Source organism: Bombus impatiens, unplaced genomic scaffold (genome assembly GCF_000188095.3).
Source record: "Bombus impatiens unplaced genomic scaffold, BIMP_2.2 scf_0142, whole genome shotgun sequence".
Classification (NCBI taxonomy): Eukaryota; Metazoa; Arthropoda; class Insecta; order Hymenoptera; family Apidae; genus Bombus; species Bombus impatiens.
Window position 1 is genome coordinate 792,317 of NT_176561.1, and position 14,847 is coordinate 807,163.

A 14,847-nucleotide genomic window follows, 5' to 3' on the forward strand; every position below is an offset into this window, starting at 1 on the left:
GTGAAAATAATTCACATTTTGATCTCTTCATCGTTGAATATTCTAGACCTAAACGTTTCCTACAAATCACACATAATTTTCGATAATTATAGTCGTAATATTCCTTACAGATAATTGCATATACATTTCATGTAAAATTATTTAACTCGTTCCTTCGATAGTTAGTTGACCGCAGATGACTTAACCTGTTCCCGTTGCATTGCCAGTGACGCAATGCCAACATGTCTGCCTCACGTGGACGTAAAAGCATAGCCGCGCGTTTGTCGTGCGCGTTGCAAATACTTTTTTTTCTCCGTGTAGTCGAAGCATTTACCAGGGATGTGCCTACGGTAAGAACGTGGAATTCCAGCGGAGTGTTGCACGGGTCATGCTCGCGCGAGCGCTAAGAATCGAGCTGGTTCGTTCACTCGTTATATAGTTATACGGTTGCCTTCGCGTAACTTTTGCACAACGCAGCCGCGTTTTATTTACGCTCGATCTGATATCACGCTGAAAATACTCGTCGCATTTTCCATCGAATCGTTCGGAAGCATCGAGCAATTCTATAAATTGAAATGAAAATTAAATTGAAAGAATCTATTAAAACAATAAATAAATCAATAAACTTGAAGAGCTCTGACATCTATAATATAATAATTCATGTTCACTGGTATATCGAGGGGAAAAGAGAGGCGTGCAACTAATAAATAACAGCAAGACGACGCATGGAACGAAACGACGTTGCGTAAGAGGACGTTCTCGAAGAGAAATTTGTTAATGCTATTTATTACGATTGCAATTGTATAGGTAATCGTGAATGAACGGGGATAGGAGCTGCGCAAAAACTGATCACGCGAGAACAGATTGCAAAGCCAGTTGCGTTACTTATGGCGCCTGTAAATTACGGGTCTGAGTGGAGAGAGAAAGAGAGAGGAGCAAGTATTGCCTCTCGCCATACCTCTCCTCTGTCGTGTTATTGCTCTTTTTCTCTTTACATAAATATTGTGATGCCTGCTCATGATGGAGCAAACGTTGAATTAACAAAGGGAATTCCGTCACGTTGATTGTAAAAAAGAAAAAAAAGGAAGAAGCGAAAGAATCGTGTGCACATCGTATGTACGTTGAAAATAAAACTGAACGTTATGCAACGCGAGTACAGAAACGTTGTTGATGAAGAGAGTGATGTCACGACGATGGAATTCCATTCAATACGCGTGAAATACTTCTTTTTGTAATAAGAGCATATTTGCGACCTCATAAATTCTCTTTATTATTATTTATAGTTCTCTTTATTGAATTTTTCTACGTTGTTAATTTGTATCTATATTTTCGTTATATCGTAGATTTACATGTAGATTTATTAAATTTGTATTTATATCATCTATAAGAGAATTTACTCGAGTACAGTCTGAATTTATATTAATTTGACAGAAAGGGAATAATATTGAATCAAAATGGTAATTTTTCAAAAGTTTCGTTACGTATCATTTTTATCTCTTCGAGGGCTTAGGAAAACAGCTGGAAATATTGTACTAATTTTACACATATTCAACAAGAAAGGACAAAATGTTAGCTTCATAGAATTTCTTGGATACTGACGTTAGATGTCGCAATGCCATCGATAATACTGGATGTTTCATAACAATCTCATTGTAATTGTGGACAATCATGAAGATGTTTCAGCGACTTTCTTCTGAACAGAGGCTGTGGTAGCTGTTCTCGTCAGTCGTAATTGAAACAATTAGACCGACACTTTGTTTCACCGGCCATGTAATTTTCGTTCTGCCGACGCTGTCTACAAAGTTGTTCCCGCGCTCGGGTCCAATGGTGCGTGTCTTGCTGATAGATAGGTTGACCTTAGAAGCGAAATAAAAAGAAGGTCTTAAAAAAGATACAATTCAACCATGTTATTTCCATGGTAAAATACAGTAGAACCTGGATTGCCCGAGACGATATGGACAGGGCTTAACGCGGATAATACGGAAACGTCTATTAGCGTGCATAAATCGTACAATAAAATCGTAGAAAAATGTTGAGAATGCAATATTGCGCGTATGCTGTGTAATTAATTAACATCTAGGTGTAATTAATTATTTAATCGGTTGAAGGCTTGATTAACTGCTTTCACAATATCTGACTATGTTTACACTTTCCTACTTTTCATGTAAAAATTTCAGCGAAAATGTAGTTGTGGCACGGTTGAAAGCACCTTGGATAATGCGGAACTTCGATTAAACGGTACTCGGATAACCGAGACTGTACTGTATTCAAAATATAGAAAGTACAGAGAACATATATCATTCTATACTCTTCGTTCGTCTTACGATTCAAAGGAACAGCAATCCATCAAAGAAAAAGGAACTTTTTCCAAATGAAATATTCGATTGCAAAGTAAATATTCGTTTCGCTTGAAATATACTCGCATACTCTGGAAGCATGTCCATTTCGTGCGCATAATACTCCCTCGAAAGCTTACTTCGCTCGTTCGGCTCTATCGGCTTTTCAGATCCGCATACCTCTCCCGTGAACCTTGAGTATTCTGTTTGCAACACCTCACACCGTTCCTACCTGTCTTTCTTTCTTTCTTTCTTTCTTTCTTTCATTCTTTTCTTGCCTCCTGTTCCCTGTCTACGATTGCCCGGCACCCGGCACCCATCTAGCCTATGCTTTGTCTATTTATCTCCCCTATTCATAGCCACGATCTCTCTCGATGAATCTGCGCCGTTGTGCGGCATACCGCGTCGCTCCCGTTTCTTTGCAGGCTCGTTGCCGGTTTCCAGGCCACGGCTTTCCACAGTATTTTCTGTTCTTCAGATACGATAAAGGTAAAATTTCGTACAGTTGTACGAATTTTTAGGGAATCGATTTAACACGTTGACCGTCGATGACGACACGTCGGTGTCACGCGTAAATGGATTATGCATGACGTCGGAAATGTTGACGATTTTTATTAACCATACGTGCATTCAGTGACAATGAGAGGTGACTTTGGCTCAGAACTGCTATGCTTCGAATTTTCGTATCTCAATCTTATACTCTTTTTAACGGGTTTAGATGATGTTGAAAAGTGCAGTTGGATAGTTTCGCTTCTGAAAATCTCAATCATCGTTAATATTCGAACGGACGAATTATCGTTGCAAGTGGAGATCTACTCGTAGCTATTTCCTGGAAAAGCTTGCCGGTTCACCTTGTGTGGAATAATGATCGGTTACGATTGCCGCAAACGTACTTGACAAGAATGCAGTTTCACTCGCGACGGCCGCTGTTTTTCCGCTGCCATCGACCGCGACCAATGGCGGTTTAAGATGTCGGCGAAAGGATTTCTATTTCCATGGAATTACGTTGTCCGCAAGATTTATTGCGCCGTTTGCTCTTCTACGACGATTTCGCCCGTCAGGAATATCGTTCCCCGTCGTTCTCTTTGCAATATTACATTCTTCTATATCCTTGCTCACATAAACCAATGATAAATCGTTACTCGAGATCTATTTTCTGATCTAGCACATCTGATTGAGTTATTAATAATAGAAGAAGATTCTTTCTATTAATATGTATTTGAGTCATATATAAGTTCGTATGTAAGTTAGTGAGAGTGTAGACAAATATAATTAGCCCTTTAACGAAAACCTTATTTCACTTATAATCTTATTAGGCGTCATTTATTATTTATGTTCTTCTATTATTTGTTATGCATTCATGTTAGTCATCGTAATCATTTCTTAGCAACTAATAGATCATTAACTAGGAAACTATATTTACCATGTATGGGAAATGTTGGTTTGTTTGAAAAATTATAGCAATCGTGATATTTAATTAAAATTCTTTAAATTAATCTTCTCAATAACGAAGGAGAAGAATTTTCATATATTCATGTTCATTAATATTCATATATGTTTATTGGACGTTCTAAAGACTGAATGCGATGATCAAAATTATCGCAATTATCGTAACCTTGTAATCTGTAATATTCTGAAAGGACGAAACTTTCACAAGGACGATTATGAAAAACAAAAGACGAACTAGTTCTCCTTCTCGTATATACGCAAAGGCGCAAGAAACATCAAGGACGATGTCTTTGATCTTTTCGTTTAATGTACATAAATCTACAAGCTGATCGTTTGAAAGCGTACTTATTCACCTGCATGCACGGCAGTATTAATCAATTATTATTAAGCAACACGTTTCAGGAAACTCGAACATAATTTTCTTTCCTTGTGTTAGCGAAGGATACTATTAAATGTGTTTTATGCACTGGCGAGGATTGAAACGTTTTTATTACATCCACTCGATAAGTATTCAAAGACGTCTTTTAATCATTTCTATGGTTGACGAACCTATTCACAGAGCATTGTCAAAACACAGGCTGTTTAACCTAAGAGAAACCTTCCGTATTCCTATCGAGTCAAGTTCGTGATTAGATTCGTTGGATATCGTGACCTCGATGCATTTGTAGATTCCAACGTACACGCTGGATGACATTGATTAACGGCTATCGCCGTTTCCGACCTTTTCCTCCTTCGGGATCCTACCGAGAGTGTAATGCACTCGGTATTTTTCTCTACTTGAAAACTGGTATGGCCTCGACTTTGTCAAGGTCGATTTATTTATACTCGAAACACGCGTGTGTCCCAAGTCTAGGAACGTCGACTAGAAATTGTACGAATCACGATTTTTAATTGCAACATTGCAAAAATGCAATTTACTTTGACATGTCTTCTTCCATTTTCAGCCGATGCAAAGATAATCTTTAAAACGAACCTCTCATCGTTTGGTCAGATAACGAAGTTTAAGCAAATTCTATTGCCACGCAATATGTATTTTGTTAGATAAAACGTGAATTCGAGGAAAATACGTTTTATTGAAATTTTACTGAAATTTCCCTATGAAATTTTTAAACGGGCTAATATTCGCGTATATGCTTATCGCTATAGGCATTAATAGAAGACTTTTAATAAAACTAGTATTTATCGTGGATTATAAACTGTAAACATCGTTTGTTTATTGGTAAAATCCATGTTCCATATTTGGATCAAACATTATCTTGGAAATGATCAACCTGTGTTAACCTCTGCTATCTTCAACGAATTCAAACTGCGACTACTCTCGCAGGCAGAGTTGATTCATGGACTTCCATGGCTCTTGGCGTTCTTTCACGTTCTTTCACGATCTATTCATAGATCGTCGCTTCTTCCTCGTTCGCCATTCGCGAACCAGCGCACCAACACCGTACCTCTTCTCGGTTGTTGCTCGTTTCCTACTGTTTTCTCGTTTCCGCGATACCAACCGATAATCTTTGCCTGGTATCGACAAGAAAGCGATAGCACGCGCTACGAGGGGGACGTAGCGTCTCTCGTCGATCGATTCAGCGAATTGCTCGACGAAGCGTAAACCCTAAGCGGCCATTACGGCAGAGCAGGATGAAAAGCCTCGCCAGAGTCGACTACTTTACTATCGTCGAACAACAACAGAGAGAAATTCAGAGAGAGAGTGTCCATTAGTGATAGCCTCAAGTGCATAACAACATTGACCAAATAGACAAGTGTCTGGATACTTTCGTCGACTATTGGCAATCTAAAGTTTTAAGAATTTGAAAATCTAGAAATTTAACGATTTAGAAACACAGAAAGTAGACAATTTGGACATTTGAAATTTTGCGAAATCTGCAAGTAGCGGTCATTTGGAGATTGGAAACCATTACCACAGAGTTTGTGAATATCGATCGCTTGGCAAATATCTACAGTATATCTTCCAGACAATATTCTATCCCTGTGTAGCGAACCTTGGACGTAGGATTTGATTCAGATTTGCAAATAGATGTATATCTATGTACTAAATGTGACCCCATCACCTGGCATTCCTTAGGGCTTTGCATGTACACTGCACTCGCTACTACCAGCGTCGCTGCTTTGGTCACTGGAGTAAGCCGAAAGGTCATTGACTTTTGACACGCTGAGCTTTCGCGTCCAAACGTTTTGCAATCTGTCGTGCGACTAATGCGGACCACCGTTCATGATGATTGCGTTTTGCGCGAATTTCACGCTGATAATTGTAAGTGTCCCTTTGTACATGTACACGTGTGGTGGGTTTATGTGGTGAGCGAAGGAGGAAGTGGTTGCTTCGACAGGTTTGATTTTAATTGTTGAGAGTCGTTTAAGGAGGCGAGGTCCTACGAGTGGGAAGTTCATTCTGGTAATGGAGTTTCCTATTATTTGTAGCTAGAAGAACATTTATGCGTGTAACGTTCCAACCCGTAGTTTATATGTATATCAATTATTTATACCTGTTAGCAAGATTTGTATAATTTGTAAATGCGAAAATTTATATTCTAAAAATTATTTATATAACGTTATTATTTTCATCTAACAATGATTTCATACCGATTAAACTTGCAGTAAAATAAAACTTCTTCGCTTTTTGATTCTACTGAAAATGAAACGTTGAGTCGTGCGAAAGATTGTAGTAAATTTGGGAACAGATAGGTATTTAATTTTAGAAAATAGAACTTCCAGGATGATTATACGCGGTGTATGTCGCGGGAAAGTCAGTTCGTAAATAGACGTAGCCGCTTTATTGCGATCGAGAGAATAGGAAGTAGATTACTACGGCTATTAGTTCGCTGCCACGAACTTCCTACGTCTTGCATACTTGGTCTCGCCGATTATGGAACCGCGTAGGACTTTATGGAATATAACGCTTAAACATAAAGATTTCGATCATTTCTCTGGGTGAAGTTAATATATTATTGAGATAGATACGTTCCTAATCGTTTGATTCGTATCGCGTTTTAAACGTGATTTAGTAATTCCGTGTATAACAGTTGGTAACGTAATGCTCGACATAATTGGGGAATTACGTTTCTGGGTAGTTAGGACTGCTAAATTCAATGTTGCAATTCGATAAGATACGCATCTAATACAGTAATAGTTTCATTGGATGCCATCTATTTGCTTGAACTATCAAGAAATTAATGAAGATATGATTACTTTTCTAACATAGCTGCAGCTACTCTATTTATATCTTTCGAAAATCAAATTTAACCTTCCAAAGCACCTAACATAGACATCTAAAGTCTTCACCTCCTAAGATTCAAATCCAGCTTAAATCACCTAACCTTAATATAGTTGTCTAAAATGTCTATCTTCCATAAATCAAAGCTAACCCTAATCTCGAACACAATTTCCTGGATAATTAAAAATCCCTTTCTCTGCCCAATAATAAAAACAGCCGTCCTAAATTCCAAGTTGAAAATCCCACGCTAGATAATCAATCGCCAGCGTAAAGCATCTCGAAACCGTGGATCGACGCATGTTAGATTCTCCAAGTCCCTGGCGTCCCGTTAGCACGGCGTTTAGTACGATGCAGAGATGGTAGAAGACAGAGTAACGTACACGGGAGAGATCGACGTTCACTCCGCCTCCTCCTTGTGTCTCTGGTTCACCGGTGGTCGTAAACAGGATTGTGTGTACCTACTACAGGATTTCTAGCACGGTCGTTCTAATTACAGGTAAAATCAGGAAGCGGAAGGTTAGTGGCACTGAGGCCCGATGAATCATTCGATCGATCGCCGATAATGAGTTTCGTCATGGGCGTACTTTATTCGTGCCACCCACGTGGCACGGACGCGAAACACGTGAAAGAGTGGCGTCAGTTGGTGTCTGGTGGTACCAGGCAACGTTGTTGCTCTCTTGCATACTGCGTCTCATTCCTCTTTGCTCGTTCAATCGGATGCGTCACAGGAAGCCGAACGCCTGACTGACTGGCCGACCGGCTGATGCTCCTAACCTATCGTACGGTCAATTCGTTTTATTCTACTCATTTATCGCGTTAGCCAATTGGCGTACTTTGCCGACCCGTCTGATGCTTCGTGCTTCGTTGCTATGTATTCGAAGAGTACCAGAGAAAGGAAAAACATTTGATGAGGCACTCTTTCTACAACAGCAATTTCACAATTTTGGTTTCGCGTTGGCTGCGCCAACGATAGTCAGAACATTCGCCTTGGTCGATAAAAAGCCGTTTTCCATCGATTCTTCGTCATGCGGAGCTTGAAATACGTGGAATTTAGTACGGTGTTTTAGATCGAGTTGAAAAATTGAAATGATAGGTTATGAGAGTTTGATAATGGTGTGCGCTTATGAATAGCTATATTTCTTGGCCAAGATAATGTATTAGAATCAAATAAGGAAGTAAATGTGCTTGCCTTTTGAAAAGATACGTATGAACTTGACTGGTAGATTAACCATTAGCTGGTATCGTTGATCGTCATTGATTCTCCTATGTAGGTGTATAAACTTTCAAACGTAGCATTCAAATCGAAAAATGTGTAAGTACATAGTATGAAAAGTTATAAATAATCGTCTGATACATTTAAAACGATCCTTTATCCGGTTGCATTCAAGGTTACCGATTATCTGTAACGAGTGTATGCGTCATCACGGCGATACCCACGAAGTGGAGGACAGCGTTCACGAATGTCCCGTAAAGTAAAGAAGAGAAGCGTTTCGAATCGTTCGAGAACACGGTGTCACTGCTAGAGGTGACACGTAGGCGGACACGTTTTATCGAGCAGAGATTGGAATTTCGAGTCGTTGCACGCGTCGTCTTTAGTGATGGCCTCAACCGGGTCGCGAAAGTTCGAACACTGACCGATAAAATAAATATCCGATCATTTTTGTTGTTTTGTAATAACCAAAGTGTACAAATCAATGATGCATTAATCACTCCAAGTAATATTTACTACTTTTTATCGCATTATCAGACTACTAATAATATAAATTATTTGTTGAAAAACATTTTTATTGCGTATATTACTACATATATTTACTATTAGATATTACTATTGTATTATTATCATCGGAAGTCTTTTTACCAATATACAAGATTTTTTTTACCTGTCTTATAAAGATTGTCTTAGAAAAGATTGAAATTTCGGCAATTTAAAATTCTGAAGATTCTCGGAAGCTCAAAAAATTCTAAAGTTTGAAAATTCATGGAAATATTAAAGTATAGATTAGATACAAGATTTTCTACGCTTATAAAATTTCGAACGAGCCGTTATATCGTACGATTAATATTCGAACCCTGTACAGCGAACCTTGGTTACTGAATATGAATAAAATTCGTAAATACATATTGAACTTGATCCCATCGCTAGTCGTGGTACGTGAAAGTAGCCGCGTACCGGATAGACGCACGCGACTGCTCGTAGGCAGTCAGTCCGGTCGCGGAGATACGCCCAGGCGGAAGGCCGCCAGGAATTCATAGACAATGACTTTTCTCTCTTTCTCTTTCTCTTCCCCTGTTTCTCCCACTCTGTAGTACGCGTCTGCTCGTCGTCATTCTCTCTAGCGTTCGTGGCACTCCACTTCCGGGTCGAGCCAGACGCTGCTACGCCGACCGATCGTTTCCTGTCTCTGCGACTAAAATGGCGGGAAAACGCGCCGACTGCGTCGAAGGTAGGTATATGTAAATCGAGATATGTATGATATACCACGTGTGGATATATCGGGATGTATCGGAGGTCAACCGTGTGACTTGAAATCCGGATGAACAAACGATCCTGTTGTATGCAAATTGGACGATGATTGGTCGTGAGATTGGTGGATTTAGATAGAAACAAGGTTTGAATGAAGAGAGTAAATATTTTGCTGGCCTTTGTTAACCCTTGACCTTACTTTCCCCAGCTTCGTTCGACAGAGTTAAATGGAGAAGAATTTTTAAATGAAAAAGTGCGATCATCTTGATGGCCTTTGGTAATCTTTAACTTTCATTTTTTTGATATGCTATAAAAGAAATTTTAATATAAAATTTCGATAGTACGTTAATCTTTTGTATAAATACTTTTAGTAAAAATTCCAAAATACATTATCATATTTTTCTCCTTGTTGGAAATTCAGAACGTTTTTTCTGAATTCAATGCTTTCTCTGATTAAAATAGCTCTCACGTCAACATGTAAAACAGAGACGTGCTCTTATTGTTAGTTAGTAAATGTATACACCAACTCTAGTAATAAATACATGTAATTTTTGAAAACTAAACGACAGGGCGGAGTTATCTGAATAAGCTGAATGATTCATGATGAAAAAACGTTGGTCATCCAACGTGACTTTACTTTTTCTTTTTGTTCGCAATAAAATATTGGTGATGCATCAAAATTTCCATGAAAGTAACGAATAAATCATTTGTGTTTAATGTAAACCGGATTCAGACTGAATAATTAAGCGTCGGATATAACAGGCTTTTCTTATTGTGCATAAAATCATATTAAAACTTTCACATCTTTTCTACTCAAGCTTAAAGTATTACAATATTACGTAATATGAAATATTAAGGAGAGATTATGTGAAGTTATAACGTCAAAAATATATTATTTAATATTTGTTTCTAGAATATTCCCAAGTTTTTCGTTTCTAAACGCCAATTTCCAAAATTCTAATACTTAAAACAGTTGAAATCTATATGTTCTTTGCCAATGATTATCTTAAAACTAATCCGTCTCTAAAACCTGCGAGTAAGTTGCAACAAAGCTCAAAAGAAAAAGACAGACTCTTGATTAAATGTACGCAGTTCCGAAAAAAGAAACCTGGATCTGTCCATGTTTCACTGCAGCATGAACGACGAATAAATAGAGAAACAGAGAAAGAGAAATTAAAACTAAAAATAAAAACACGCGTAGAGGCGTGTAACGTGGTGTACATAAACCGGGCACATGTGGCGAGCACGTTTTCGTCCGTGCAAACAGAATGAGGAAGACCCGGCGTAGATCCGGGAAGACGAGAAGCCGGTGGGGTCCACAGAGCTTAGTGCACGGCTTGCTGCGCGGAAGCAGCAGCTGACGCGTCGCGTGACGTCACGGCTTGCGTGGGTCGGCGTCCCGACGTCGCTCGATATCCCACTCGCCCGGGCGACGCTCCTTTCTACTACGTATTCCCCCTCTTTCGTCTCTCCATTCCCCTCTTTTTCCAGAGGTTTCTCTTCTTCCTTGCCCCTCTTCTGATTCGTACGCTACTCTCATTCTCTTTTCGTTTCCGTTCCGTTTGTTCCACTATTTTCCTCTCAACAGCTTTTTTTCTTTTTGTCTTCTTCACGCCCTTGCTGTTTCTTTTCTTCTTTTCAATTAGGTTTTTAGTTTGTAATTTTCAGAGTTATCGTTTGGTTATCATTAGTGAACTTTTAGTAAGCAAATTTTTTAGAACTAACTCCTGCAGTTTTCATGTGCAAATATACACAAAATATTCAAAATATGGTGTTCTCTGTGATTGCTACTAAATAAACCAACTTTGCTTTTAAATTTTGTTTCTTTATTTGCATTCATGAAAATAAAAGTTTGTATAAAAACGCGCAATCTAATTATAACTAACATTATGATAGCCTCCTTATATCCACAATTATAGGCGTGCCTAGCCCAACCTAATATATATATATAACACATATATTGTTTATCGTAGCTGCTTCCTCATTTCCATTGTGATACACCCCATCGAGTTTCTGTCAGTCCACCCTCGTCTTCTTTTTCTCCGTTTCATTTTCACATTGCATACTCATCATTCATTTTTCATGCTTTACAGTTTTTCCGGGATCTTTTCATTTCACCACATCCACATCTCGCTCTCAGTCTTTCTCTCTGTCTTTTTGCCCTTCTTCTCGTTATACAGGGTTGTCTTCGTAATCGTGATACAATTAGTAAGATTATTCTACGTGAAAAAATAAATCGTGCATATAGGATAGAAGTTTTATACGGCGCTCCCTCTTCCATAAAAACGAAATTGTTTCAAGGAAATAGAGCGTGGACGTGTTTAATTAAGAATTGGCACACGCATGTTCGTGCGAACCAATTCTCAAATTTCATTTTCTCAGAAACGAAAGGTCCTATGAAAAAATCTCAATCTATATCTTCCACCTGTTTTTTCATATAGAATCTCCCTTTGCCTATTGTACGATGATTACCGAAACACCCTGTATACCTGGAAGCAGCAGCGAGAGGGAGTCGCTGGTCATCTTTCTTCTAATCGCTCCCTCTCCTCTCGTGCTGCTGCTGCAGAGCAGGGCGTGACATCACGCCCGTTGCCCTCGCCCATCCCGTGTCGGGTGCAGAGCAGCGCTGCTGGAACTCACCCTGGCAAGCTCCAAAACCAAATAACCCCCTTCTTGCGGAGGCTGCACGTATTACAAGGCTTGCATCAACTAGCCTCTGGCGAGTTCGTTGCCTCGCCGAGGAGTTTATTCCCTATCCCTCTATGACAGCGTGTCTCTCCTGCGTATTCCAATATCAGGTTGTCCAAACGGGATTTTTATCTAGTTACAGTTCTTTTCTGGGTTACCGTCCCTAATCCGTTTTATGTTTATACACGGTTATTTCCGTCTTCTGTCTATTAGCTGCCTAAAGCAATACAGATCTTCCCCCCTTTTGATGAATATAATCTAAACCATATGTTAATTGTTAACGTGAAAATTGCGAAAGATTCCAGAATTGGATATCGTAATAAATTATATTTTGAAAATAATGTTTCTGTTTAAGGGCATTAATTGAACTGTAAAGAAGGAAGGTTTTAATACAGCATAAATTGTATAGAGTCGGTGATTTAATCACGAGGGAGAATGGAATTACAAAGCATCAACAGGGCTGAAAATAGGAATGAATTAAAATGGAAATTAGAGTAAATGGAATAATCAAGTTATAAGGTTAATTCAATAACAAAGTTAATAAAGACAAGTCAATTTAAGGTAGATTCTAATTTTCCCAAATGTAAATGTAAAATTTATTCAAGTATCGTCAATCCGGAAAAAGGATTATTTTTTTACATTTCGCAATATCATTTCACTATATAATATAATCTTCTTTTACTGCATATATATAAGGAATAATACGTTTTATACCTCCCTATACCACAACACAATACTTCACAATACAATACACATATCTAACACGTATAATTCCTTTTTCTGTTTCAGGTACGTATAAACAATCATCTTCACTGGAACAGTGACGAAATCCTATATCAAACTTCACGAAGTTGTCTTCTCTACACTCTAATACCAAGGTGCGATCACGATGATAAGGTAGAGTTCTGCCACTTCTAGTGGCGCTTGTATATGAACAAAACGGAGCAAGTTCGCACGTAATGTATCCCACCTTTGTAAGATCACACAAGGTTTGTTCTCAGAACCTTTTGCGAATGGCCCATTTACGGATCGGCACAGTTTCGAGAATCGGCGAATTGAAGGCACAGTCATAGCCTTATCGAGAAAAGGGACAGCGTGTATGTGTGAACCTGAACGCCGATCCATACATATATATGTATATGTAGTTGTGTGCAGATGTCAAACCGGGTCGGGTTGTCGGGCAAACAGTTTATTGGGGATGACTGCGATTACAGAGAGAACTTGCTGTCTCCTTTCTTCGCAACTCGTCCCGTCGACATGCTAACGCGATCTGTCCGGATACATGTTCTCTCTTTTTTCGTTCATTTTCGTTTTGGTCTCGTCTTTCGTATTTCTCTGTTCGAGACGTAAGGACGGGATGCGAAAAAGGCTTTGATAGATCTCGGAGAAAAGCAGCTTTGGCTCATTTAGTTCGAACTTCAGTTACTTTTTCAGAATGGTATTTTATGCTGCATTTGGACGATAAAGATTTGAAATTTTATTTTGTGAAATTATAATTGAAATATGATATAGATATATCGATTCACTTGAAGGTTAGACAAAGTTATGTTGCAGTACATGTTATATTTTGATAATATGTCAATTGTATTTCTAGATAGCGAAATTGAGAGATTTACAAAAGATGTAGGTCAGCTTTTTTCTGAAGGCTCAATTATCTTCACTAGACAACAGATGTTTGTACATATTCGTACTTTCATAAATTTAATTAGAACTAAACTTTGGATATTTTCGCATATTATATGCATTCTGTGCATTCTTGTAAGATTGAATTTCCCATAAATGCATAAGCATCCACTAATTATCATCAGGCAATGTAATAATAAGTAAAATTGCTGATTTATATTAAAATATTTGGGAGTGGTGTCAAGATAAGCGCGCGTTTGAGAAGTCGTTCGGCGATATTCGGGAAGATTCGGTTCGATTCGGTTGATTTCAGTCAGCTGGCTGACAGGGCGTTGCCCCGCGCGCGATGCACCATTCATTACGAAGTGCTGCAACTGCAACGAGCGAACCTAGCGCAACCAGACACTCTCTCTCTCTCTCTCTATCTCCCCCCCTACACTACCACATTCACCATCCCCTACTCAGTCTCTCGTTCTCGAAACCTCCCTCCAGAGAGGCTCGATTCTGCTTCCACTGCGACTGCGACTGCGACCGACCACCTACTACTACTCCTACTACTACTATTCGTACTCTACTACCGCGCGTACGAGACTACTACTACTATCACTACTACTACGTACGATACTTTTATTATCGCCTTCATCCACCGTCACGGCTACAATCGAGGTCGTACCTAATATTTGCCGGAGAATTCTGTCGCAGCTTTTAATGGTTCCGTTACAATTACTACCTCAACTTTACCAGCAACGCCCAGAGAAAGAAAAATGAGAACGTTTTGGCTCGTTCTGCCCCGCTTCTCTGCGCACCCGTCGTACTTCCGCCATCTTCTCCCTCATTATCGACAGAGCTGTGTCTACGGTCGCGATGAATGACGCCGCGGTTTTTTAGATTCGCCCGCGAGTATTGATGGATCCTTTGCAGAAGAGTGGGGGAAGTAGCGTACATCTGGTCGCGAGAATGCTTTGCGAGAAGCTTTTCAATGAATAGTGAGTATTGTATGCGCAGGCTATATGTGTGTAGAGCTTCTGTACGCGGTCTGCGATTCTTCCTTCGACATTTTTACGGCTAATGAGAGAGCGTGCTCC

The 14,847-nt window shown here is 39.2% G+C and overlaps 1 protein-coding gene across 2 annotated transcripts in view; it reads left to right on the forward strand.

Annotated features, from left to right (window-relative positions):
- LOC100748243 (helix-loop-helix protein 11) overlaps window positions 1–14,847 on the forward strand; it is a 149,658-nt gene that overhangs the window by 103,255 nt on the left and 31,556 nt on the right. The window lies entirely within an intron of this gene.